Below are 27,153 nucleotides of genomic sequence, written 5' to 3' on the forward strand. Positions count from 1 at the left end.
GTGGATGCAGGAGAAGCAAGCCACTCCAGGTCCAGCTGAAGGTCACTTCCCCATTCTCCTTTCCCATTTAGGCTTACTGGAATGGTGACCTCCAGGATCTCATAGAAGCTTATGTTAAAGATGCAGAGCTGCTGTCAGCATAGAGTCCTGAATGACTGTGTGAGTGGCCACCTTGGACTGTTAGTGCCAAAGATGAGCCCCAGCCAGGCTTTAGTTACCACAGTGACATAGATTTTATTCAGTAGCTGCTGACAGTAGGGTAAGAGCCAAGCTTCCTTCAGATTTGTGCACAGGCGAACAGGCATCTTAAAAAGAGAATGAGGGAGTAGTAAGGAGGGGGGCAGGGCTCAAGCAGAGACAGGGAGAGGAAAAATGACAAAAAGCAGGAAGGCATTGGTGATGTGACACCCCTCTGGGTTTGCTCGCGGTTACTTACTGAAATTAGGCTTCTCCCTCCCACAGAGGTTGGGAGACAGGGGCCCTATCTTCAGGCTGAAACCGTTCTTTCTCTGGGCAGCCTTGAATTTTTTTCTCAGGCAGGCTCCTTAAGCAGAACTAGGGTCATTCTAAGGATGTATCCTTGGGCTGTGAGAAACCCTGTTAGTGTTTGCTCAAGTCCTCACAGACCAAGGTTATGGGCCAGTGGAGGAGGGGACACCCAGCAACCTGGCTAGAGTCTGGTCAAGCAGTGAATCCTGTTTATTTCCGCCCTTGGGTCCATTCCATTAATTTTACACATGAAACCCGAGAAATACAAATACAGCTGTATACAGGTGAAGGGTTCAAGTACAGATAAGTCTCAACAAATGTTTATTAAGAGCTTATGATGTGCCAGTCACTGTACACAACCTATACCCATGAAGCCTCATTCAGTCTACTGTATAACTCTGTGAAATAGATGTTATTATTCTCTTTCCTCAAAAATAAAGAAAGAAATACAGCAAGCTGAAGAGCTGTGTGGTCGATAACTTTTTTTGTGATCATGTGCCACACAGCACTGATCTCTTATGCTCGGCAAGTTTGGAAAGACATAGGTGCCAGATAACCTTCTCTGACCTGAGACCCAAGTCAAAAGACCTCGGCCATTATAAAGAAAAGACTCCATTTCTGTAGGACTCTTTGGGGCTGAAAGACCATGTGTCTAGACTTAAGAGTGGATAAAGTGTGGAAGAGCCAAGAAAGGCAGGAAGACAGTGACCCTATGAATCAGGGCTGGACAGATAGCCGAGAAAGCTTGGTGAAAGTGACAACATGTACCAAGAAGGGATTTGTTAATATTTAGTCATGAATCAAGCAGTAAGAATTCACATGAGACCATTCTTCTAACTGCCGTTAACTGCACACACTGGAGAACTGCAAATTTCTCCGCAAATAAGTCATATCTCTGCATTTAAATGGGTTGAGGGTCACTGGACAGTTAGAAGGCAGGGGCATAGCCAGAAAAAGGAAGTATTCTGGAGACAGAAGAGATCTTGGGAGTTAAGAAATCTGGTTCTGTTCCTGGCTCCTCCTACAATTAGTGACATGACCTTGGGCAGGTCAGTTTCACCTCTCAGAGCCCCTGCACAAACAGGGGGTTGCTTTGGACAGTTTCTGAGTTCTCCTTCAGCCATGGCAGTCAGATCATGGGCCGTCGTTCATCTAGACCACGTTCCGTGGAGGCAGATCTTTCTATTAGCTGTTCTCATTCCTTTGTCAGGAAAAGAAAGATAGACTGTGTGGCCTTCCTTATGTAGAGAGGCTGCAACTCATTCAGAAACACAACGCCGCCAACGGAGACAGCTAGAAGTGACCATCTCCTTGGACCCTCCCATTATAGAGAGGAGGAAACAGAACAGAGAGGGGAAGTCATTTTACAAAAGTCACACAGTTATATGCCATCAAAGCTGGAACTGGATCCCTGCCTTGGATGCTGAGCATGGGGCTTATTTTAAAAACAGTGCCACTGCCTGGGGTGTTGGAGAAAGAATAAAAGGGAATGAGCATTATTAAGCATTTACTATGTGTGAGAAACTACCTTAGGCTCTGTCTTTGTTCTACAAATATACTGCAAGTTTTACTGAGTACCTGCTGTGCGCTACATTCTGGGAATGCAGAGATGAACAAGACAGACAGGGTTTCCCCTCGGAGTTCGCATTCCAGTGAGGGGGAATGGGAATAGCCACTAGACACAAATAAACAAATAAGAAAATTTCAAGTAGTACTACCAAGAAAATACCCTGATTAAGAATATTAAGTGTTATTAAGAAAATTAAGTTGCTTGGGTGCCTGGGTGGCTCAGTCAGTTAAGCAGCTGCCTTTACCTTGGTTCATGATCCCGGATCCTAAGATTGAGCCCCACACCAGGCCCCACATCTACCTCTCCCCCACTTGTGCTCTGTCATACTCTCTCTCAAATAAATAAATAAAATCTTCAGAAAAAATTTGAATTGTTACATAGAGGCTGGGTAGTTACATTATGTGAGGTGGACAGAGCCTGCCTTCCAGAATTTATCTCATCATATATCATATTCCCACAAACATGCTGTGAATTTACTCATTTGAGATGAGGAAACTGAGCCTCAGACCTATCCCAACGTGCATAACTGGTGAAGGTTCATTGCAGATTCCAACTGCTCTCTCTGGCACAAAGCCCATATCTGCGTCACTGGATCCTGCATTGAGGTGTTTTGTTTGTTTGTTTGTTTGTTTGTGAAAATACACACATGACATATATACATATATACTGTAGCTAATTGCAATTAGGTGCTTGATAAATAGTAGCTGATTTTTTTTCTTCTAGTCATTTTCAGAGTCTCAGACCTGGTGTCTTCTTTGAAAACCCTCTCACAGGAGAGAGGTATCTGACTTGTGCATGGGTAGAGGGCTGCAGCTTTAAAACAGAAATTTCCCTATGCTTGGAACTTGCTAACTTGAGTGTGAGGGATTAGACCTTATAATTTAAAACTCTGGAGCATCACACTCTCGACCTAGGATGCTAAATCACCCCGTCCAGGACAAAATTCGGCAACAGATCTTGAGTTCTTCTGACCTGGTGGGTGAGACCAGGGACCGTTTTTTCAGCACAGACTTCTGGACATCAGCGTCCAGACTACTTTGCAGGTTTTGCTGTGTCTATGTATGTTTTCATATTCCAAGGTACTAGTGTGTTTCCTATTCCCTCCTGCAAGGAGAGATTCAGAATTCTAGAATCGAATGAAGTGAAATTTCAGATGGATTAAGGAGTTTGGGAGTAAAAGGGGAAACTTGTTAAAACAACTGGAAAGAGAAAAAAAAATCAGGTCTTCTATGGAAGATGTTTTCCGAACAACAGAAACCTCAGCTCAGACTGGCTGAGGCAAACTCTGCTAGTTGGTTAACGCAACCCAGTTCCTAATCCCTTCCTACGTGGCTGCCTTTGCTACCGAGGTTGGAGAAACCCAATGGTCGCCTTCACAGCTTCACTCTCCATCAGCAGAAGCCACGTGGCAGTTCCAGCCCATGAGACTAGAGGTCCAACAATGGCAGCTGGGAAGACATTTACGTTTTCTGGTCAAAGGGACAGGCCTGGCTGATGCTGTTCCTTTCACGTTGCTCTGCTTGAGCCACACATGTGATGTCCACGGTAGCAAGAGCCACCTGAGAGCCCCCAGTGAGCCTCTGAACCAATACTGAATAGCCTCCGACTATGGGTTAGTAAGAAATATAAACCCTTATTTGTTTCAACTACTTGTAGTGCATTTTCTGTTATCTGCAGCTGAAAGCACTTCGGTGGGTAACCACTGTCTCAACAACAAAGAAACACATTCTCCTTCTTCTTCTTCTTCTTCTTTTTTTTAAGTTAAGAAGAGAAATGATATCTTGCTTCAGGTTCCCTGTTCCCTTGGGTTACTCAGTGCTCGCCTTTCGCATTCTGTCGTCTGGAATGAATCAGCCGATCCACTCCTGAATTGATCACCAGGAAGGGAAACAGAATGACGGGCTCAGAGCCATGGTCTGTGCAACACATACTGAGACAACAACTAAAACACACACCCCCGGAGCGTGAGCACAAGGTAAATAATGACTTTCTCAACAAAAAACCAAGAGGAACACACCCCAAATTCAAGAACTGGTAGATATGGGCTTACTGAAATTAAGACTATAAAACAACCTATTACTAACCAAAAGAAAAGGCAAGTACGAGATCATGGAGAACTCCTTGCAGAAAATGAAGTGTTAATATGCCACAAATCACTTCTAAGAATTTACCCTAAGGAAATCATTAAGGACACATGCAAAGATTTAGTCACAAGGATGTTTGTAGCATTACTGTGTTTAATAACGAAAATTTGCAAGTGAGATGAATTTCCAGCAATAAGGTACCAGTTAAGTAAAATACGATACAAACTTAAAATGGAATGCTACAGGATTATTAAAAAATAATGTTGCTGAAATGTTTGTGCTGTTGTGGAAAGCCAATTATGGTATGTTATTAACTGGCAAAAGTAGAATGCAAATGAGGTATCCTTTGATTCTATTTTCCTGAAGGAAAATGCAGGTGTGTGTGTGTGTGTGTGTGTGTGTGTGTGTGTGTGTGTGTCTAAGAAGGATATCTATAACACAGTTAAACAAAGGTATTTCTGCTGGGTGATATATTTGTTGATTTTTTTTTTTATAGTGAGCTGCTTTTAGAAGAAAAGAAGGAAGGGAGGAAGGAAGAAAAAGAGGAGATGAAAGAAGGAGGGAAAGAAAGGAAGAGGGACAAAAGGAAGGTGATTTTGAAAACAAATCCCACAACGTCAAAGAACACCTCCAGAAAAACACAGGCAGTGGGTCTGAGAAGACTATGCTCACGAAACCATGCAATAAGCTGGTAAACATATGTGCGTATTCATTCTTGGTAGTGATCCAGCATGCGGTAAGAACAAAAATGGGACACAACTCTTTCTTTCCTTCTTTTTTGCAGTTTCTTTCTTTCTGTGCATTTGTTTATTTTTCATTAAACTGGAATGTTTCTCTTCCAAGAAATGATTTAGATGCTTCGGTTGGGAGTGCAAGGAAGGAGGCTTGTCAGCTCAGAGGTAAAACCTTCCTGAAGAACAATTTCCCAGCGGGTGGAGTTTCCAAAACCCTCCTTCTCGATGACATCACAAGTCTACCCCAGTACTTGGAACAGGTGGAAGGGACTGGAGGGTTCCCTCGGGACTCATGTTTCAGGGTTTCAATGTGCATTCTCTACATAATGAAGAACAATTGGCTGGCAGTCTCTCCAGTCAGGGAGAGAGAAGTGGCTACACCTGTTATGCTGGTATAGACACCTAGTGCATGATGAAGCGAGGATTTAAAAACATATTTACTAAAAAATGTTGAATCCAGAGATGAATATTGAATAAGGTGATGATCAGGATATGAAGATGAGTTTAAGCAGGTTACAAAGGAGCATAAACGATATATTAAACTTTGAAGAAATGAAACAAATGTGCATTTATATGTTCAAATTTAGCACGTATTTAAGAAAGATTGAGATAATATAAGTCAAAATGTTAATAGGTATCTCAGATAGTGACATGATGGACAATTTTTATGTTCTTCACATTTTTCCATGCTTTCAATTTTTTTATAATACATATTCATTTGTACATTACTAACCAGAAAAAAACCCAAACACGATAAAGATACTCAATGAGCCCTGTGTGATGACTTGTATCGGGATAACAAGCCCTAATATGTTTTAGGGACCTACAAAAGGCCAGGCCCGGTGCTACCTGTGAATTGCTTCATTCCATTTTCAACCATCCTGTGAGGTAGGTACCCTTACTGGACCCATTTTACAGATGAAGAGATAGCAGCACTGAGACCTGAAGGGATCTGCCCAATGTCACGCAGCTGAAAGATTTAAAGTCAGGTTCATCTGACTCCAGAGCTCCTATTCTCAACCAACTCCTAAGTCAACTACTTCTCCAGAAGGAAAATAAATGCACACATTTCCTCCTCACTTTCATTGATAGGCTATTTTCTCAAAATACAGACAAAGAGTCTTCTGAGGGATTCAACACCTACATAAACAAATCCTTCAGTGAAATTTAGGAAAGAGGAAATTCTTCCCATTATATGTTTGTTTTTTATTTTTTTTAAAGATTTTATTTATTTACTTGGAAGAGAGCCCACAAGCAAGGGGCAGAGGCAGAGGGAGAGGGAGAAGCATATGTCCCATAGAGCAGGAAGCCCAAAGGGGTCTCGATCCCAGGACACTGCAATCATGACCTGAGCTGAAGGCAGATGCTTCACTGACTACATCACCCAGGTGCCCCTCCCAGTGTCTATTTTAAATTGAGATATAATTTACATAAAACACTGTGTAAGCGTAAAGTGTATAATGTGTTGACTTGACAACTTGTATATTGCAATGTGGTCACCACCCTGGTGTTGGCTAATATCTCCATCAGTTCCAATAATTATCATTTCTTTTTTGTGGTAAGAAAACATAAGATACAGTCTCTTAGCAACTTTCAAGCATATAATACCGTATTGTTAATTATAATCACAATGTTGTGCTTCAGATGCTCAGAACTTACTCATCTTCTAATTGTAGTTTGTACCCTTTGACCAGCATCTCCCCAATTCTCCCACCCCCGACTCCTGGTAACCCCCACTCTACTCTTAGTTTCTATGAGTTCAGCCTTTTCAAATGCTACTTGTAAGTGATATTATACAATATTTCTCTTTCTCTATCTGACTTATCTCACTTGGAGTAATCGGCCTCATGGTTTATCCATTATTGTTGCAAATGGCAGGATTTCTTATTTCTCATGGTTGAATAACATTCCAGTGTGTGTGTGTGTGACATCTTCTTCTTTTTTTTTTTTTAAAGATTTTATTTGTTTATTTGATAGAAAGAGAGATCACAAGTAGGCAGAGAAGCAGGCAGAGAGAGAGAGGGTAGCAGGCTCCCCGCCGAGCAGAAAGCCTGACGTGGGACTTGATCCCAGGACCTGAGATCATGATCTGAGCTGAAGGCAGCAGCTTAACCCACTGAGCCACCAAGGCGCCCTGACATCTTCTTTATCCACTCATCCATTGATAGACCCTTAAGCTCTCTCCTCACCTTGGCTGTTGTGAAGAATACTGCAATGAACTCGAGGGTGCAGAGATCTCTTTCAATATTCCGTTTTCATTTCTTATGGTTAGACAGCCAAAAGTGGAATTACTGAATTATATAGTGGTTTTATTTTTACTTTTTGGAGAAACCTCATACTCTTTCCCATACAACCAATTTACATTCCTGTCAATAATGCACAAAGGTTGAGGCGCTTGGGTGGCTCAGTGGGTTAAGTCTCTGCCTTTGACTCAGGTCATGATTTGAGGGTCCTGGGATCGAGCCCCACATCCGGCTCTCTGCTCAGCAGGGAATCTGCTCCCCCACACTCTGTCTCTGCCTGCCTTTCTTCCAACTTGTGAACTCTGCCAATTAAATAAACGCAATCTTTAAAAACAATAATGCACAAATGTTCCCTTTTCTCCACATCTTCACCAGCATCTCTTGTCTTTTTGATGATAGCCATTCTAGTAGGTGTGAGGTGATATAACATTGCAGGATCGATTTACATTGCTCTGCTAAGAAGGGTTTTAAACTACTGCATTCAAATGCAGTTAAGTGGTCTGTTTTGATCAAAGTTCATAAGATTCTAAAAAAGTGGTTGGATTTAGTGTCACAGGAGATCCAGAGGTTAATGTTGGTGCAGCAAAGTCTACAGCTGGGATAGATCTTTTCATTACAGATAACATGTAGAATAGCATCTTAGTTCCCATTTTACTGATGAAAAACTGAGACATTGTTAATCATCAGGAAAATGTCAGATAAACCAAAATGAAATTCTGGACCAATGATCGTCAACACTGGCAATGTCACGAATAACAAGAAACATCTAAGAAACTGTCACAGATGACAAGAGACTAAAGAGAAATGGAACGTGGTATTGGAGATGGGATCCTTGAGTCAGGAAAGCATATTAAAGGAAAAACTGTTGAAATTCATATAAAATCTGGAGTTTGGTTAATAGGAAGGTACAAATGTTGTTTTCTTAGTTTTTACAAATGTACCACGATAATGTATAATGTTAATAATAATAGGGCGTGGGTGAGGGATATACAAGAAATCTCTGTACTATTTCACAAGTTTTCTCAAAATCTAGTATTATTCAAAAATAAAAGTTCATTTAAGACATCTTAACAGTATGGTGGTTCCTAAAAAAAAAAAAAAAAAAAAAAAATTAAAACCAGAACTGCCATATGATCCAGAACTTTTGGATAGATACCTAAAGAGTTGAAAGCAGGGTCTTAAAGAGATAGTTACACACCATGTACATAGCAGCATTGTATGATTTCACGTATATGAGATATGCAGAGTCATCAAATTCACAAAGACAGAAGGTAGTTTGGTGGTTCCCAGGGTCAGAGGGAGCAGGGATGGGGTGTTAGCGCTTGATGACTATAAAATTCCAGTTTTTTAAGTGCAAAAGGGCTTGGGAGATGCTGATGGTTTCACTACAATGTGAATGTGCTTAATGCCACTGAATGGGACACTTACAAATGGTTAAAAGGGTAAATTTTATGTTAAATCGATTGTACCACAATTTAAAAAATAGGTTTAGGGGTGCCTGGTTGGCTCAGTAGGTTAAACATCTGACTCTTGGTTTTTGGGTCAGCATCCTGGGATCAAGCCCCATGTTGGGCTCCTTGCTAGCGTAGAGTCTGCTTGTCCCTCTCCCTCTTCCTTTGCTCCTTCCCTGGCTCTGGCATGTGCTCTTTCTCTCAAAGAAATAAATAAAACCTTAAAAAATAAATTCAAAAATGAATAAAATTAAAATAAATTAAAAATAATAAATAAAATAATAATATTTAAAAATAATAAATTTTTTAAAATCTGAGACTTTGATTAAATCAGTCATCTAGAGTATCATAGAAGCTACTGGATTCCAACCAAGGTCTGACCTCAAATCACACATTCTTTCTAGTGCTCCATGTAGAGGGAGGATCAGTGTGGTTCTAGAAGTGTTGGTGAATTGAGAGTCTACTGGCTTTGTCTCTGTTGCCTAAAATACAGCCAGTCCTGGCTTCGTTTCCTCTGGGGGCAGCTGAGCTGTAGGAGACCCAGGTAAGTCCGCTCAGTGTCAAATCTTGGCTCTGCCACTTGCCGATTGTCTGAGCTTCGGCAAGACGATGAGCTTTCTGGGTCAGCTTGCTGGTCCGACTTGGTGAATAGTGTTATAGCAGAGTCTCTACCTGAGGGCTGTTCAAAAGCTGAGGAGGGAGGTGAGACCTCTTCACCAGCTATTGGAGGTTGCCAGTCAGGGTTGGGGCCAGCATAAGCGTGAGTCCTACAAGCAGGAGACACAGGCTGGTAGATCTCTGTGCCTCGGGGAAGAGGACACAGAAATCTAGACACAGGGGCTAAAAAACAGAGCACAGCTGAGCTCTAAAGATGAATATTCTAGGAAAGAGGCAAAGCTAAGGAGATGGGACAATTAGATAGTAAGCAGCTGGGGCAAGGACAGAGAAAACCTGGTTTTCATAAAGCAGATCCACAGACACTACTTGGAGCCTATCAACGCACAGAGATGTGAAGTCAGAGGGACCAGATGGGTTGTTGCAGAATCCAGAAGGGAGGGAGAAAAGCCTATTCCAGAGCAAAGGCTGTGAGCATGAAGGATATAGTGGGTGAGCCTAACGACCCTAATCACTGGACAGACGTCGAGAAGAGAACTCAGGGGTCTCATGCCTCAGCAAAGGGGTGGTTCTGTCTTAAGGACCGTCCGGGGCTGTGGAGTTGGGCAGAAGGCAGAGGACCAAACCTCAAATCACAGATTTACAGAGAGCCTTCTGAACATAAGCAGCCTCTGTCTTTTTCTGCCACATAAATGCTCATTCCTCAGTGTTCTATCCCTGGTCCTCCCACTAAACACACTTCCTGCCTGGGTGAGCTCATTCCTGTCCAACGCATCAGCCACTGTTCTATACGTTGGTGACTGCTCAATGTCTACCTCCTGCCAAGAGTCCTTCCATGAATGTGGAAGACATTCACTTGGAAGACCCAAAGGTTCGTTTAAGTCAACCAGTCCCCAACCGAGGGCACCCCAATTCCCCACTCAAATCTGCATCCGTTTCGCGTATGACCCATCTGAATTAACCGACCATCAACCCCCTCCTACCAAACCCAGAAACCTTGCCCTCCCCCGTGATTCCTCCTTCCCTCCCCCTTCTCCCCCAACTGCTTCATCTAATGGGTTTATCTTCCTAAATGTTCTTCTGCATTTATCCCTTCCTCTCCATTCCTAAGGCAACTGCTCTGATCCAGGATTTTATCCTTTCCTCATTGGGATTTTTGCTGCCACCTCCTAATCTCTGTCTTTGCTTCTGGTCAGGTGCCCCCTGAAATCTGTTCTCTGAAGGACAGCGAGTGTGGTCTGTCCACCCAGGGAGACAGGCTGTGTCTCAGGCCTGGTCAAAGGTCCGTGGGAGCTTTCCCTTTTCTTAAGGACACTCAAGGCTCCTCAGAATCTGGTGTACCCTTCTCTGTCTTCACTGCCTTTTCACACTTTACCAACAGTGTTTTGTTTTGTTTTTAGAGATGGGGGGGTTGGGGGAGAAGGAGAGGGAGAGAAAGAATCTTAAGCAGGCTATGAACTTGTGGGGCTCAATCTCAGGTCTCTGAGATTATGATCTGGGCTGAAGTCAAGAGGTGGGCGCTCAGGGATGCCTGGATGGCTCAGCTGGTGAAGTGTCTGCCTTCAGCTCAGGTCATGATCCCAGGGTTTTGGGATCGAGTCCCACAGCAGGCTCCTTGCTCAGAGGGAGTCTGCTTCTCCCTCTGCCTGCTGCTCCCCCTCTTTGTGCTTTTCCTCTCTCTGACAAATAAATAAATAAACAAATAAATCTTAAAAGAAAAAAAAAAAAGAGTTGGACACTCAACTGATTGAGCTACCCAGGTCTCCACTCCAACAGTGATTTTATCCTCTGGCCGTAGCCAATCGTTATAGTTTGTCCAACCCATAAATAAATGTACTTGTCTTTTCCTTTGCTCAAATGCCCCCAATTCTCCTCCTCGTCTGGACTGGCAACTCTAATCTGTTTTTCAAATTTTGCCTCAGTAACCACTTTCCCTAGGGAGTCTTCTCAGCCTGTGCCAAATAGATGCTCCCCTCTGTGCTTCTGCTGCACCTGGCACTTTGCCCTCTCGTCCTATCTCAAGACCCAGGATGGCCGTGCATTCATTCAGTCCTGGGGTCTCCCTGCATTTACAGAGTGTGTGCTGGGGAGAGAAGGAAGAGCTGAAGACACGTGATTCCTGACCTGATAGAAAAGGATGACCGCCGGCCACTGTTTCCCTGTCTGACTCGACAGCCTTTGTGAAATGATTGATGATCGTGTTTTCCTGTGGCTCCGGGCCTTTGCTCTTAACTATTCCCCAGGCCAGGGGCACGTTCTCCAGTCTGCACATCTGGCCTCTTGGTCAGATTCCTATCTAGAGTCAGTTCCCCTCCTCCTCTGCCCTCTCCGCTTTTTCACCTAGCTGTTCTGTCTCAGTAGCATTTATCGCTGCTGAAACTGTCTTGGTTACTGGCTTCTTTGTCCACCTCTTCTTACTGGAACCTAAGCCCTTGGAGAGCAGGGACCTTGCTTTAGAGTCCCGGGGACTAGGGCGTGCCAGGCACACACTAGGAGCTCTGTAGTGTGTGATAAACAAGTGGATGATTTTGTAGACGAGGAAGCGGATGTGGAAAAGCAAAGGACTGGACGTGAGCATGAGATTATTTAATTATAGACCCAAGACTAACCGGCCATGGAGCATCACAGTTCTAAATTAGAGGGAGGCCACGGAGTATCAGCGGCACAGATAAAGGAGGCGAAGTCAGGGAAGGTGAGAGGAAATGTGCTGACGTCCTGGATTTGCCTGCTCTGTAAAATGGACAGACCCGGATTCACTCTCTTCTCGTTTTTCACCATTGCTTTTCTGAACCTTTGTAGAATTATTTAGGAAAAAACATCTCTCATGGGGTAAAGAAACATTGACAATGTTCCAGTAATTCTTTCAGCTTCCTATCAGCTTCCCTTTCTGCTATTAAGAGGAAGTAGAATACCTTAAATTTGAAAACAGCAACTTTAAGGTATTAATATTTTACAATAGATTTATTTTTTAATCTATCTATTCTTCTGTCAACCCTGCTTTTTTATTATATATATATATATATATATATATATATATAAAATAAAATATAAATGTCTGGGATTTATCTACTATTCATGAAAATTATTTCTAGCTGCTAAAGTTTTGGTTTCCTTTTACTTACTGTATTTTCTTGCATTAGTTTCATTTTTTTACAATGCACATATTCTGTACCACTTTTGCAAAAACAAATGATTAAAAAAAAATTGGGGGCAGATTTACCAAAATGTAAAAGATAGTTACTTTTGTGGGTGTCCTATGTAATTGTTGAATCACTAAATTCTACCTCTGCAACTAATAATACAGGATATGTAAATTAAATTCAATTTAAATTAAAAAATTAGAAAGTTAATTTTTTAAAGTAGGGATATTGAAATATTTTGTATTTTCTTGAAAAAAACAATTTTTTTTTTATTTTAAAGAAGAATTTTCAAAAAGGAAAATTGTGAGCCCAGGATTAGTGTATTGGGTATTCGGAGAGGGCACACAGAGTCAAGGTCAAAGCTGAAGGAGTCCTAGGGCAAGGTGTCTTTTCAGCCCAGAGAGGCCCCAGGGTAGGCAGCAAAGGGAAGGATCTGTAGCCACAGTCCTGACCCGGGAAAGGAATTGAGGTTGCCTTTAGAAGCTGTGTCTCCCGAAGCCTGGGAGCATCCAGCAGGCAACTATGGGCTCCCGCCCCCCACCCCCCCGCACCCCGCAGCCCCCCTCCCCCCGCCCCCTCCCCGGTGATGACCTTGGTTCCTGGGAGAACCTTTAAGCAATCAGAGGGCTAAGTTCGCACAGCTCCTACAGGATGGGTGCAGAAGTTTGACCACCATAGCCTGGACACACGTCCAGCTCCCAAAGGCGCCAGGCCCAAATCACTGTTTCGTGATTATAAACGGGTATGTGTAGCGGGAAGTCTGCAAGCATCAACGGAACATTTTTTTTTTCCCTTTTCCAAGAGAGGAGAACGCTTCACGTCGGGAAGAAGCTATGGAAATAGAACAATATGACACGAGAGGGAGGGAGGAGTGTGTGGGTAGAAATGATACAGGATAGGCATTGGGTGGGGAGACGGGGGAAGCCTTAGCTTCCATAATACCGAAATCACCTACTTGCGTCCATCTTTTCACCGGACTGTGACCTTCCATGGTCTGTGCCCAACTGGTCTTTGAGACCCTCCCCGTCACCTCGCAGGGCTTCGGCTCCCCGTAGGTGCTCAATAAATGCTCAACTGAAAAGAGACTGCTCCTTGCATCGGTCCAGTCCGGGGATAACGAGGACAAAACAAAAAGGCCTGCGCTCCGGAGTTCCTTCGGAGGGACTACTGGGCACTGGGGGGTGGGGGTGGGGGACTGTCATACTTTATGGTGGAGGGAACGGTGCAGACAGCAGCTCTCTACGGGGTGGTGGGGGGGGGGGTTCGCCAACCTCAGCCTTTGGGGAAGGAGAAGGAGATCCAAGAAGGTGGGAAGGTGCGTGTGCCCTCCTCGCCAGGCCCGCGGAAGCTGGGTGGTACCCACGGAGGCGCTCGGATCGCTAGGGATGGAGCTGAGACAGGGGTCTCCCCTCCCCTTTCAGGGCATCTTGGTCCTTCTATTTCACAGACCTCACCTTCCCCATCCGGCAAGTGGGAAGGCTCCCTGCTTCCAGAGCGCCAGGATGGGGAGGAAGGCTGGGAGCGGGAGTGCGGAAATCGCGGCGCTCCAGCGTGCGGGCATCCCCGCAGGGTTCGCGCGGGTTCGCTCTGGCCCGGGCGCCAGTGCAGCCGGGACCCCCCGCCCGGGCCGAGCGCTCCCCCCCACCCTCTCTCCCGGTACCCAGCGTCCCGCTCCCCTCCCCCCGCCCAGCGTCTTCTGGGTCCTCCGCAGCCGAGGCGCCCGAGGCCCGCCCCGCCTCCTCGCGCAGCCCTCGGCCGCTGGGCGACCCGCGCTGCCCCGGCGGCGGGCGGAGGGTCGCGCGGGGCGGGTAGGAGCCGGGGCCCGCGAGCACCGGGCGCGCGGGGACCGGGGACGCACGCGGCCGGCCGGGCGGCGCGCGCTTCCCCCACCCCCGCGGCCCGAGCGCGAGCCGCCGTGACGTCACGGGCGGCCCGCCAGCCCCGCGCTCCAGCGGGCAGAGCGCGTGCGGCCGCCGAGCACATGGGCCCGCGGGCTGGGCAGGCTCGGGGCGGCCTGGACCCGGACCGGCGGCGAGGGGCCGCGCGCAGGGACGGACCCCGACATCCCCCGGGGCCGCGAGCGGATTTCCATGCGGAGAGGGTGTTGGCAGCCCCGGCGACCTGCCGAGACACAGCGGGATCCACCTTCCAGTAAGTTAGAATTTCGCCCTCTGCGTTTCTGGGAACTCGCAAGCCTAGGCCTGGCGAGTTGGGATGCGCAGAGAGTAGTTGGACGGAGGAGAGGGGCTTTGGGATTCGGATGTGTGCTTGTTAACCGCGCACTTTCCTCATCACCAGACTGGAGAGTGGCCGTGAGTTTGGGCGTTGGTGGGGGGCGGGGTGGGGGGGGCATCAAATGGACAATGCATGCGCGAGATAATTCTGGGTTTGTGCACTTGATGGAAGGTATATTGTTACCGAACACCTAAAAATAGAGCTCCTCCAATCAGTACCGATTTGGGGTCGCAGATAGGGTTTGGAGGACCCTTTTGAGAAGCTGGCGGTCTGTGAAGCATATGATGCTGCCTCCATCCTTTGACCATTATCTTCCCCCACCAGATGATTTTCAAAAACCCAGAAACTGCTTTTGGAAACTTTCTCTGCTTTTGCATTGCATTTACAGATTTGCTGGGTGTCCCCACACCCTTCTCATGGTCATTCTTTTTGGATGGCTTGTTGATATAATTGTGTTTACTGTCCTTAGACTAACATGCTCTTATTCTTGCCAGTGTTGGGGGTGGGTATTGACTTTCAGGAAGGGCAGCCATGAGGCTGCATGTGTCCGGTGCCCGGATACACTATGAATTTTCCTGATACTCTGTAACCATGGAATATTCTTCTGTTCACTGGAGCCCCTGGCTTCAGGCCCTTCCAGAAGATGAGAGAAGAGGGGAACTCACTTGCTGAGGGTTTTTAGGGAGTAGAGGATGAAGTTTTGGTTTTCTTTTCTGGTCTTGTGTTTTCCAAAGGGAGGCTGGCAACCCCCGCTGGCCCACTCCACCGCTGTGAGCCCTGCCTCCTGGAGCTGTTTTGCTGCTGGAGGAAGCAAAGCCTGGAGAAAAACGTGTGTTTGTGTGTGGTGGGTGGGCGGGGGCCTGGAGGACAGGGACTGTATCTTCTCTGCTGTTAGTCATAGGATGTTGCAGACCTATTTTGCATACTGGCCTTGACAAGTTGAGGCTTGTTCATTTGACACAGTCCTGTGGTCACAGCAAATCTTTCTAAAACTCTAACCAGTGGAAAAGGTACTTGTGTGGGTCCTCTGAACCCTGAGTGGAACTTCCTGAAAGATTTACTTGGAGAAAAACCTTGGAAGCAGCAGAAGGACAAACAGAATGGCTGGCTGGGCAAAGCCTCGTGGCCCGGTCTCCACGACTGGGGGGCAGTTACATCTTAGAGGTGAGGACGGCCTCGTGGTCTGAGCTGTTGGCAGAGGGCCCAACTGGAATTCCTCGTGTGGGTCTGGTGATGGAGAAAGGCTGCCTGGGTCCTGGGGCGACCATAATGCTGCACCCATTGAATTCCCAGAGGGGATTTATTATGTGGTCGCATTGTAGTTTGGTCTGGTGAAGGGTCCTGTTTATTGCTGTGGCTTTACCTACTCTGAGTGCAGAATCCTGCATAAGCCAGGCTTCTCTGGAAGAGTAGACAAATCAGCTTGCTTTTTCGGCTTTTCCCCTCTCTTCCTCCCTCTCCCCCCACCTCCCTCCCTCCTCCAAGCTGTCTGGTGTGCCCTTTCTGTCCCTGGCTGGAGCTTTTTTGGCTTAGAAGGAGGGAGTTCTTTTTCTCCGTTCTGAGATCTCTGACCCCCACTGGTCTCTGTGATTGCTGGTCTAAACACCGGAGGAATTCTCCGTGTCCACATCCAGTCAATCCCATGGGCTTTAGCTTCTTTTTTCTTCTTGAATGTCTGGCAGGCAGGCTGGCTGGGGTTGGAACCTTCTGCCTGTCTGGGGTGGACACTTTTCTCCAACAGCTCAGCTCAAGAGTCTCCTGGACGATAAGACACCCCTGCCTGCTTTCTTCTTTGTGTTCATATCCCTGAATTTGGCCAGACCAATGGCAGATCAGCCCTTTTCTGAGGAAGTCGAGGACCTTGGATAGTTGCCGGAACGAATTGTCTGGCGATGTGGCATGGGCCTATTAAAGGCTGTACTTGACTGTAGCTCTTTTTTGTCAGATGCCCTCCTGGATGCTTGGGCCTTTTATTTTGCATTCCCTTTCACAGCTGGCTGTAGACACATCACTGTCTTTGCATTTGTTTTTTTTTCCTTCTCTCCTGATGCTGGTTTGTGATCTCTTTAAGAGACCAGGACTCCCTTGTTCTGTATCCCGGGTCTGTAAGGAGCCCCGGACCCAGGGCGCCAACAGAGCAACATCGATAAGCCCCACTGATGGCCACTTCTATAGTCTACCTAGTAAGCCTCAGAAATTTTCGGCCTACTGGAGAATGCAGCTCAGATGGTTCTCTGATAGGTGCCTCCTCCGTCTCTTCTGTTTCTCCAAGTAATCTAAGGAACTAATAACAATAGTAATAATAATAAATAATAATGATGATAGTAGTTCCTATAATAACAGGAAATTGTATATTATGCCAAGCATGTTCTTTGGATTGTATGCGCCTTACAACCTCACCAGGCAATTATAATAAAGTATCTAGCAATGATGAGGTTCTTATCATGGGCCAGCATCGGTTTTAAAGGCTTTAAATATATTATCTCACTTAATCTCCCAGTGATCATATAAAATTATCACTATTACTAGCATTTTGTAGGTGAGGAACCCACAGCTCAGAGTGGTTGAAAGTAGCCTCAAGGTCACACAGGTGGGAACTAACACAGCCGTCAGGATTTGGCCCAGGGCCTGCTCCCAGAAGTAAGAGGACAGTGAAATTAAGAATATGCAAAGAATGGGGCGCCTGGGTGGCTCAGCGGGTTAAGCCTCTGCTTTCGGCTTGGGTCATGATCCAGGGGTCCTGGGATCAAGCCCCCACATCAGGCTCTCTGCTACACGGGGAGCCTGCTTCCTCCTCTCTCTCTGCCTGCCTCTCTGCCTACTTGTGATCTCTCTCTGTCAAATAAATAAATAAAATCTTAAAAAAAAAAAAAAGAATATGCAAAGGATGCTTTTTGACCAAGAACAGCAGGACTCAGGCAGGATAGAAATCCTGACATCTTTTTTATTTTATTTTATTTATTTATTTTACAGAGAGCCAGCCAGAGAGGGAGCACAAGCAGAGAGAGTGGGGGTAGGGGAGAGAAGCAGGCGTCCTGCTGAGCAGGGAGCCTGATTACAAGGCTGGAACCCAGGACCCTGGGATCATAACTGAGTCAAAGGCAGCCGCTTAATGACTGAGCCACCCAGGTGCCCCAATCCTGACATCTTGTACAAAGACACCTCTGGCTCTGGCTGCCTGCCTCTTCTGCCCCTTGGATCGAGCTGCTCTGAGTGGGGCCACGGAGCCTCAGACAGGCCTTTAGTGTCTGCAGAGCTCTGGCCCCAGAGCCTGGGGAGCAAAGGCCTCCCGGAGCCCGGACAGGAAGCTCAGACATGGTGCAGAATCTGTGAGTATTTGTAAAGTGCCACAACCAGGCACCCTGCCTGACTTCGTAACCGGCATTTAATGACCATCAACATCCACAGCAGAGGGGAGATAGGGCTCTTTGAGCAAATCTTCCCCTTCCTGCACATTCCCCGCAACTGCTCTGAGCCCTTGCCTTTATCCTGCATGTGTGCAGCTGCAGTAGCTTCCAAACCTTCCATCCGAAGATTGTCGTAGCCCCTCTCTCAACCCTGTCGGCAAAAACAACGACACTGTGGGTCATAAAACGCAAGACTTTCATTCACGAGGCCAAAATGGTCTCAGTCATTTTTGGTGGCAGAATTCTGACTTGTCTTTCCTTTATTTTCTCTTCCTCTTTTTGTGTGTTGGGGAGGTGAAGGTAGAGGATGTTGTTTTGCTGGTGTCTGGTGGGTGATCTGAGCCCCAGGATTCCTTCTTTACCTGCCTCTTCCTCCCTTCTTACCCATGAGCTGCTTGAGAGCAGGGGAGGGTGGCGCGAGGAGGGGCCGGGTGAGGAGGGGCCGGTGGTCTTCACCTGTCTGGTGGCTAACACAGCCCTGGTTCTCATCTGAATCAGGTGACTGTCAAGGACTGCTTTGTTTTTAAGGAATCAAGCAGCCCCTAGTCTATTTTCATTGTCTTAGAGATGAAGCAGCCCAAAGTGTTGGGAAGTGGAGGGTTTGCCCAGTGGGAAGGAAAACTGAAGAAAGAGAAGGAAACCAGGTAGCTGCTGAGGCCTCTGGGTAATGCCTCTAAGAGGTAGTGATGCCTATAAGAGGGTTCTTTTGGGGGCAAGTTACTTCACCTCTGTAAGCCTCAGTTTTGTCATCTATAAAATGGGGACAGTAAAGCACCTGCTTCACAAGTTGGTGTGAGGAGGAATTCGGGCATTTGGCAGAGTGTGCCTGGGCTCATAGGAAACCCTCTGTAGAAGTTAGCTAATATCACTGCTACAATTACTGCGTTTTTATTACTTCCTGTGGCTGCTTGGAGTAGTGGTTTCTGAATACATTTTAATGTAAAGGTGACATTCTGGGGACACAGATGACAAGATGGCAGTGACTTCACTAGAGGTCTTTGCAAGCATCTGAGTGAAAGCCTGGCTGTTGTAAGTAGGAAAGAGATAAGCGATCAGGGAAGCTGCAGAAGCAGGTCTCCAAAAAGACAGGGAAGTGGGGGGGGGGTACCCCTCAGGCCTCAGTCTGTTTTTGCAGGTGACTTAACCTCTCAGCTCGATGCAGGGAGAATGGTTTTTCCCTCTCTGGGATGGTGCGGAGCACTTAGCACAGAGGAAGTAAGCTCTTGACGAAGACAGAAGAGCGGTTGTTACTGATTTTTCTTTAGGACTCCCTTTGCCTGGTCACTGTGCTACTCAGCTCAAGACTGATGGATCTGTTCGTCCATTTGCTGAGCAGTTGCTGTGTGCCAGGCACTGTTCTAACTGCTGGAGATCCAGCAGGGAAGGAAAGAGAAAAAAATCCCTGCCTTCCTCTAGCGTCCTTTCCAGTCCAAGCCGCGCGGTGGGGCAGGGTGGTCCTCAGAGGGAGATGTGGAACTGGTGGAGGCAGAAACTGCACCCACTCCGTGCAGAGTGACTCTGGCCCCGCTGGGCGTGAAGTGCCTAGCACCAGGCCTGGCATGTGGTAGTTATTATATAAGTGGTAGTTGCTATATTTGTATTCTTTCATTTCCCCTGCTGAGATTTATTTTCTCCATGGTATTTGTTATGGACTGAATGTTTACATCCTTCCAAAATTCGTATGTTGAGGGCACCTGGGTGGCTCAGTCAGTGAAACGTCTGCCTGTGGTGGCTCTGGTCATGATCCCCGGATCCTGGGATCAAGCCCCATGTGGGTCTCCCTGCTCAGTGGAGGACCTGCCTGTCCCTCTCCTCTGCTGCTCCCTCTGCTTGCTCACGCTCTCTCTCTCTTTTGCTTTCTCTCTGTCTCAGGTAAATAAAGCAGACTCCCCACTGAGCAGGGAGCCCGATGCAGGACTCCATCCCAGGACCCCGAGATCATGACCTGAAGGAAGGCAGACACTTATTGACTGAGCCACCCCGGTGTCCTGTTAATAGTGCTTTAGAGGATAATGCGTTCTAAGGCAGTGGGTAGAGCAGGTGAGGGTCTAGAGGCCTGGGGTGTGCTGCAGTGTTAAGTTGGCTGGTGGGGTACGCTCCGTCCAGAAGCTGACATTGGAGCAGCCTTGAAGGAGGTGGAGGAGGCTGGTCCAAAGGAGGCTGTTCCAGGCCCTGGGGAGAGCCAAGATAGAGGCTGAGAGCAGGATGAGCCTCTGAGATGGAGGAGCAGCACTGAGAATGAACTGGAGTGGTAGCATGAGCCAGGCGGATAGGACAGAGGCGGAACGGGACGGCAGAACAGCACACAGTGGGTCCTTTATATGGTCTTCATGTCTTTGCGGAGACGTTGTTTTCTTTTTCCTTTCGTTGACTGAGGTGTAATTGACATAAAACGTTCTGTTAGTTGCAGATGTACCTGACCTTGGTGAAATGAGCATCACAACAAACCTAGCTAATATGTCACCTCACATAGCAAGTCATCGTTTACTCTGGGAAAGGGGAGCTATTGAAGGGTTTCAGACAGAGAACTGATGGGATATGATTGAGCTTTTATAAACGATCCATCCGCCGACTGTGCTGAGAAGGGCCTAAAACAGGGTCAGAAGCCAGGGCCTCTGGGCAAACAAGCAAGCATCACGGGCTCTTGGCCCAGGCTGTCGTGCTGGGCATGGCTGCTAGTAACAGGCTTCTGGACTGTTCAGTGCTGTATCCCAAGCATCTGAAACTGCTGTCCCGTGTGGTAGCCACCAGCCGAGATGGCCCCTGAGCACTTGGAAGAGGCTTGTCTTAATGGAGATGTAATGCATGTGTAAAATACACATCACTTTCAAAGACTTAGTACAAAAAGAAAATGTAAAATACCTCATTAATGAATTCTTTAATGTTGATTATATATTGAAATGAGATTTTGGATGTATTGGCTTATGTACATTATTAAAATTAATTTCACCTGTTTCTTTTAACCTTTTTAAAACGTGGCTACTAGAAAATCTAAGTACACGTGTCTGGCGTTCTGTTTCTGCCCAACAGGGTGGCTCTAGAAGGGTGCCTGGGGCATGGTAGGAATTCAGGGGATGGAAGGAGTGAGTGCGTGGGCGAGGGAGTGCAGGTACAGGAGATTGATTCTGCAGTGAGGAACCTCCCGGCAGAGGAGAGAGGCAGATCGCTGGTGATATCTGCTGGGGTAGGGAGGAGAAACACGAAAAGGACGCAGCCAAGTATGTGGCAGCTCAGTCCTCCAGTCCCCACCCTGAAGGGAAGAGAGGTGAGGGGTCTTTGGTCTCAGCAAGGGCCCGGAAGACGGGGAACCAAGAGAGGAGGATCCTGTGTGTCCAGGGGAGATGGCAGGAGGCTGGGGCACTCTCAAGAGCCTTAAAGACCAGGCAGAAATGGACTTAAGTGAGTCCTGCCAACTCTGGGGGTGCTTTCCAAGGATTGCAACCAAGGAGTGGTTTTCCAGATTTTATATTTAGAGAGATGATAGATGCACATGGAGGGTATTTCAGGAAGCAGGTAACTGAGTTGGAGATTCCAGACTCTGTGATGGGAAATTTGGCTTTCTGCACCTGAAAGGAAGGGGAGCTTATCTTTGAAAATCAGGAAAATATTTCTTGAGTTAAATACAGTTACTGTTTTGTCTTTATCGCTGTGGTTGTCCTTCTGGTGTATATGGTCACACCCTGACTTGTCCTAGTTACCGTCAGGTAGTAAGCATCCCTGAATACTCTTGTAGTCTCTGTCCGTGCTTGTTGGTTGATAACATATCTGTTCAGTGACAACTTCATTGCTCACGTAATCATTCTTCTCATTTTGATGCTCAGTTCCATAATAGACTGTTTATATTTTTATATATATATATATATATATATATATATAAATTTTTCAATATTGCAGTTAAAGCTGTTTAGGGTTTTTTGTTTTTGTTTTGTTTTGTATTATATTTGTTGTTGATATTGTTGTTTTTGGTAAATCTCCAGTCTCAGAATTATTACATCAGAGCGTCTCAGTATTTTAAAAGTTTTAGGTAGGGGTTCAGTGGGTTAAAGCCTCTGCCTTGGGCTCAGGTCATGATCTCAGGGTCCTGGGATCGAGTCCCGCATCGGGCTTTCTGCTCAGGCAGGGAGCCTGTTTCCTCCTCTCTCTCCCTCTGCCTGCCTCTCTGCCTACTTGTGATCTCTGGTCTGTCAAATAAATAAATAAAATCTTTTTAAAAAAAAAACGTTTTAGGTAACTATTGGAGCTCATGAGATTGACCCTGAAGCCACATTTGCTGTTTTCTGGTGAGAGGTGTGATGTTTACTGCTGTCAGTGATACAGTGATACACTGATACGTCATTAACAGTTACGTATAGTGTGTATTACATGCTAGACGCATGTTTCCATGCATCATAGGCACTTGCGTTAAACTTTTCTTGACTTTCTTATTCAGCAGATGTTTGTGGAATGCCTGTTGTGTGCTGGGCATTGTTCTAGGCCTTGGATGTTCAGTAGTGATCAACAGATATGGTATCAGTTCTCAGGGAGTTTATTATGTATGGGGAAACACAGAAAGAAGCAAGTCTGCAGACGAGCCCCATTATTGTAAGGAGTGTGAAAAAATATGAATAGAATAACATGGGAGGGTCGTTTCCGTGGGGTGAAAGGGTCAGTATTGAAATCCTGCTTCCCAGTGAGACAGGGAGGCTCAGGAGACGTTCACCAGAGAAGGAGCGGAGCACACATGAGAAGGGAAACATCGACAGATGTGACCAGCTATTCAAGAAGAAAGCGTTTATAAGCACAGAAAAGCTGTAATAAAGAGGGTGGAGAGTTCCTCAAAGTCAATAACAAAGAGCTAAACAGCCTCATCATAAAGTAGGTAAAAGAGATCAATAAGCAGCTCTCAAGGAAGAAGGCAGAGGCACGAGCGCACGTGGAGAGGTTCTGAGTCTCACTGACGCGGTCAGGGGCGAGGCGCCGTGGAGGTCTGACGTCGGTCTAGCGGATTCGCTCTGTCTTGGCAAACCGCACGGGGCGTTGTCATAAACACACAACACTGTGTAACACTGTTGTCATCACTGTTGAGGTCCAGACGACTTCCATCACCCCCAGACGTCCCTCCTGTCCCTTTGCAGTCAGTCTGCTACCCTGTGCCCAGCCGCTGACCACCAGTAATTGTTCTCTGATCTTACAGTTTTGTCTTTCTCACATAAACGGACTGGGATGGTGTGTAGCCCCCCCAGGTCTGGTTTTTCTCGCATAGCCTGATGTGTGGGGGACGCTGCCACAGGTATCTGCAGTTTGGTGCTCAGACGGCCGTTCCACGGATACGCCCCCGGTTCAGAACACATCTTTCAGCTGACAGGCATTTGAGTGGTGTCCAGGGGGTACATCTTTCCTATTTTAAAATGTGCCCAGAATAGCAAGTCTGACTCAAGTCTTGGCGAGGCTGTGTGTCTCAGGGTCCCCTGACTCAGCTGTGAGCATGAGGTCTCCTGAGGGACCAGCAGGCAGCATGTGGTAAAATCGAAAGCATGTGTGAGGCCCACACCCCTTGGTCAGTTTGAGAACTCACAGCTCCTGCTCCGTGTTCCTTAAGGATAATCAGGGATGGATGTGAGTGTCTAGAGAATGGGCCAGAAGGACTTAGATCAAAGTCACTGTCGTCATCGGAGGAGGAAAGTGGGGATGGGGTGGTGGTGAGGGCCAAAAGGCTGCTTTGACTTTACTTTTAAGGAATAGAAAAATAGAATAATACAGGCATGCAAAATGCTTCCTCGAGGAGGTGTCCCCTAGGCTGAGGACTGGTGGCCCCCCTCCCCCAGTTGTCCTGCTGGGGGCTGCTTCTGTCTGAGGGAGACAGGACTGTCAGTGATCTGTCTTCAGACGCCAGTCCTCGGGAAGAACCTTGTCATTCCTAACCTTCCGTATCATTTAAGCCCTGTATCTGCCAGCTGCCTCTGGCCAGACAAGCCGGGCTTCTGACCCGCGGCTCAGGCTCAGCCTGTAGTTCGGAGCCGATGAGGGCTGGGTTCTGTGGGCTGCTCACTGCCTGCTTATCATGCAGTAGGTACTCTGACGAAAACCGGGAAGGCATTACAAGCTTCCAGCCTTGGAGTTTCCGGATCTCGCCTGCCCTCTGAATAGCACTCTCTGGGCAGAAGTGGGACGGAGGGAGCACCCCCCAGACAGGGAGGGCAGGCTGCACGAGGGGGCAGCTCGCGGGAAGCCGTTCCAGGACCGGGATGTCAGATCTCACTGCTGGGCCAGAGGAGGGATGGTTGCAGAACCAGGGTCGAGGGTCTCAGGAATCCTTCAGGTATAAAAGGTGGAAACCTTATTGTGCTGTCTGGGAGTTGGGTCTGCAAGGACACTTGCCATGTGCTGCCGTGGTGGTGGAAGACAGTGATTTTCCCTTTCCTTCGTCACCCCTTGCTTGTTTAAAAATCCCTTTGCTTTTCCTTTTAAACAAGTAACTATGCAGGGAATGCCTCACTGATTGAGAAAACATGTGTGGAATGTCCAGCGAGGTGATAGGGAAGGGATGGCGCCTTTGGCTCTGGGAGGACCGAGGAGGCTATGGCCAGCAGGCAGCCTCCGAGCTCCTCTTCCCGGGTGCTCTGGGGGGAAGGTGGGCCTGGAAAGGGGCAGTGGAGGCTGTGGCAACAGGAAGCACGGCCTGTGGGTGAGGCTTTCCAGGTCCCCAGCGGCAGTGTCCTCTGAGTACAGACCTCGCCGGGACACTCTGGCCTTTGCGTCGTGGGTTTTTAATGGACCAGATGCACTCATCTGTTTCATAAGAAGCGAGGCTCCCCAAGGATAGGAGATGTCTTTGTCTCTAAGTGGGAAGATGGGCTGAAGTGATCCCAAGGCTGCCTCCCGCCCTGGTTGGATGAATCATTACTTAAGTGGGACCGTGGAATAAACCCGGCGGAGTGAGGGCCGGCAGGGGCCTCTGTCTGCTCCAGCTGCTCTCCCATAAATCACAAGGGCCGTTCCACACAGAGGACCTTTTGTTTTTCCTATTACCTTTTGAAAAATGGGAAAAGCCAATCATCCAATAAGAGGGCACTCTTTGCTGCATTAGCTAGAATGCTCTTCCCAGACTCCACGCCCAGGACACCACGAGCACACCGATCTCTCCGAAGTGCACTCTGATCTCGTCCCTGCCCCTGTTCAAAACCTTCTGTAGCTCCTTATCTCTGTGGAATAAAGTCCAAGTACCTCGCTGGTTTGGAAGCCGGCTGATGACCTCTTCAGTCCCACATGGAACCCTTCCAGCTCTGCTCTCCAGGCAGAAGTCCGTTCGGTCTCCAAAGAAGACACACACGTGGGGCAGATGTGTGCAAGAGCCTGCCCCCCAGCTATGGCTCTCCCATTGCAGGAGCAGACATGCCAGGCTTTGCGGTGCCCCTCCCCCCCCAGCCCCCGCCCCAGCAGGGGCCCGGCTGAGGTGCTGGTACCCTGGTGGGTGCTCCCTGCCTCAATCCTTGTTGACTGGGATTGAAAGGAATGGGCCAGCCCCTCTCTGAAGAGAAGAAACGTTTCTTCCATAGAACAGCTTGCCCGTGGTGTTCCGGATTGCTTCTTCAGACCCTTACATGCTTTGGTGATGGGCTGCGTGTGCCTGGGAAAGTAGCTGCTTCTTAGATTCTAGACTGCTCCTTTCCTTCCCTTTCCTGTTCCCTCTCTGCCTTGACACAGGTTGGCTTTTTTTTTTTTTTTAAGGAAGCCAATCCTATTGTATCCCACTGGATGGGAAGCCATGGTGTTGGTGGGCCATTACTGGGCCGTGATGATGATGATGATGGTTTCCCGGCAGCTCCTGGGCTTTTGCCCTCCTGGCGGGTTCATCATTGCCAATTTCTGGCAGGGGAACATGCATGATTTTCAGATCCCTCTTCATTTACTGTGCGCGATCGCAGCAAAGTTGCTGAAGGAAACAAACAAGCAGCTCTCATGGGGAGAGAAGCCCCACCCCACTTTGTACAGCTTTTCCTGGGTTATCTGTGGGAGCGTCTCGCAGGAAAAATTCATTAAGGACGTAGTTGGAGACCACAGGAGGTTTCTGTGCCTGGAACTACCAGGGCTCCAGGGCCGTGGCAGAGCAGGACTACAGAGATTACTTCAAGGAAGATCTAGTCCTTGACTTTAAGAGATCTCGGCAGAGTGAGAGCAAAAGTTCTGTCAGCGCAGCCATCGCTGTAGGAAATCCTCACCCTACCGGGCTAAGCCCTGACTGTGCTCCAGCGTGCAGAACCGTCCCCACGTTAATTCATGCAGTTAGTAAGTGTGAACGAATTCCGTGTGTAAATTGCACTGGAACAGCTGCGTTCAGTCACCAGCATTTACTGCCTGTCTCACTATAGGCACTGTGCTAGGCTCGCTGCTCTGCAGTTGAGAAGAGCTCCGGGGGTCCCTCGGAGACCCTCCCCACTGAGTGAGTCTAGTGTGGGGATACATACATGGGATTTTGCACATGTGGACGACAGACACCATGCTGGGACAGTGGTTCTCAGAGATGAATGGGATGGTGCTGGAGCCCAGGAAGCCTGGCAGCTGAACACAAGGGAAAGCTTCAAGAGCCGCTGACTTGGGTGGGTGGAGGTCTGGTTGGTTGGGAAGGCCTCGTGGTCAGGGGATGGGGGTCATGGACAGGGTTGGAGTGGAGTAGGTGGAGATGGGTTTGCCTGTGATAGAGGGGCTAGGAGTCTGTTTCTTATCTCTGAGTGGGAACACGAATTCCTTCCTTCGGCTGATGGTGAGCATCTGTAGTAATCAGAGTGGTATGTTACGGACAGTAGCTGAACCCACTGTGTGAAGGGCACAGTGCCAGGTATGTCACAGGCATCAGCCCATGCATTGCTCAGCACTGCCTTATGTGACAGCAACCGTTATCAACCCCATTTTCCAGATGGGTCAAAGGGAGGCTCAGAGGTGTTCCCTGACCGGCCAAGTTCACACAACTTTTACAAAGTAGATGGGAACCCAGGTCAGAGTGTGAAGACTGGGTTTGGAACCAACCCATGAACTCCAGATCCTCAGGAAATACAAAAACGAATCCTCTTCCCTAGATGAAGTTTCTCTTTATTCCCCTCCCGTTTTCCGATCCCTCCTCTTCTGCAGTATTCTGAAAGGGCAGGACAGTTTTGACTTCAGCTGTAAATTTTAGAGATCAAGACCCCAGGTGTCTGTTCTGAATGAGA

Source organism: Mustela erminea, chromosome 16 (genome assembly GCF_009829155.1).
Source record: "Mustela erminea isolate mMusErm1 chromosome 16, mMusErm1.Pri, whole genome shotgun sequence".
Lineage (NCBI taxonomy): Eukaryota > Metazoa > Chordata > Mammalia > Carnivora > Mustelidae > Mustela > Mustela erminea.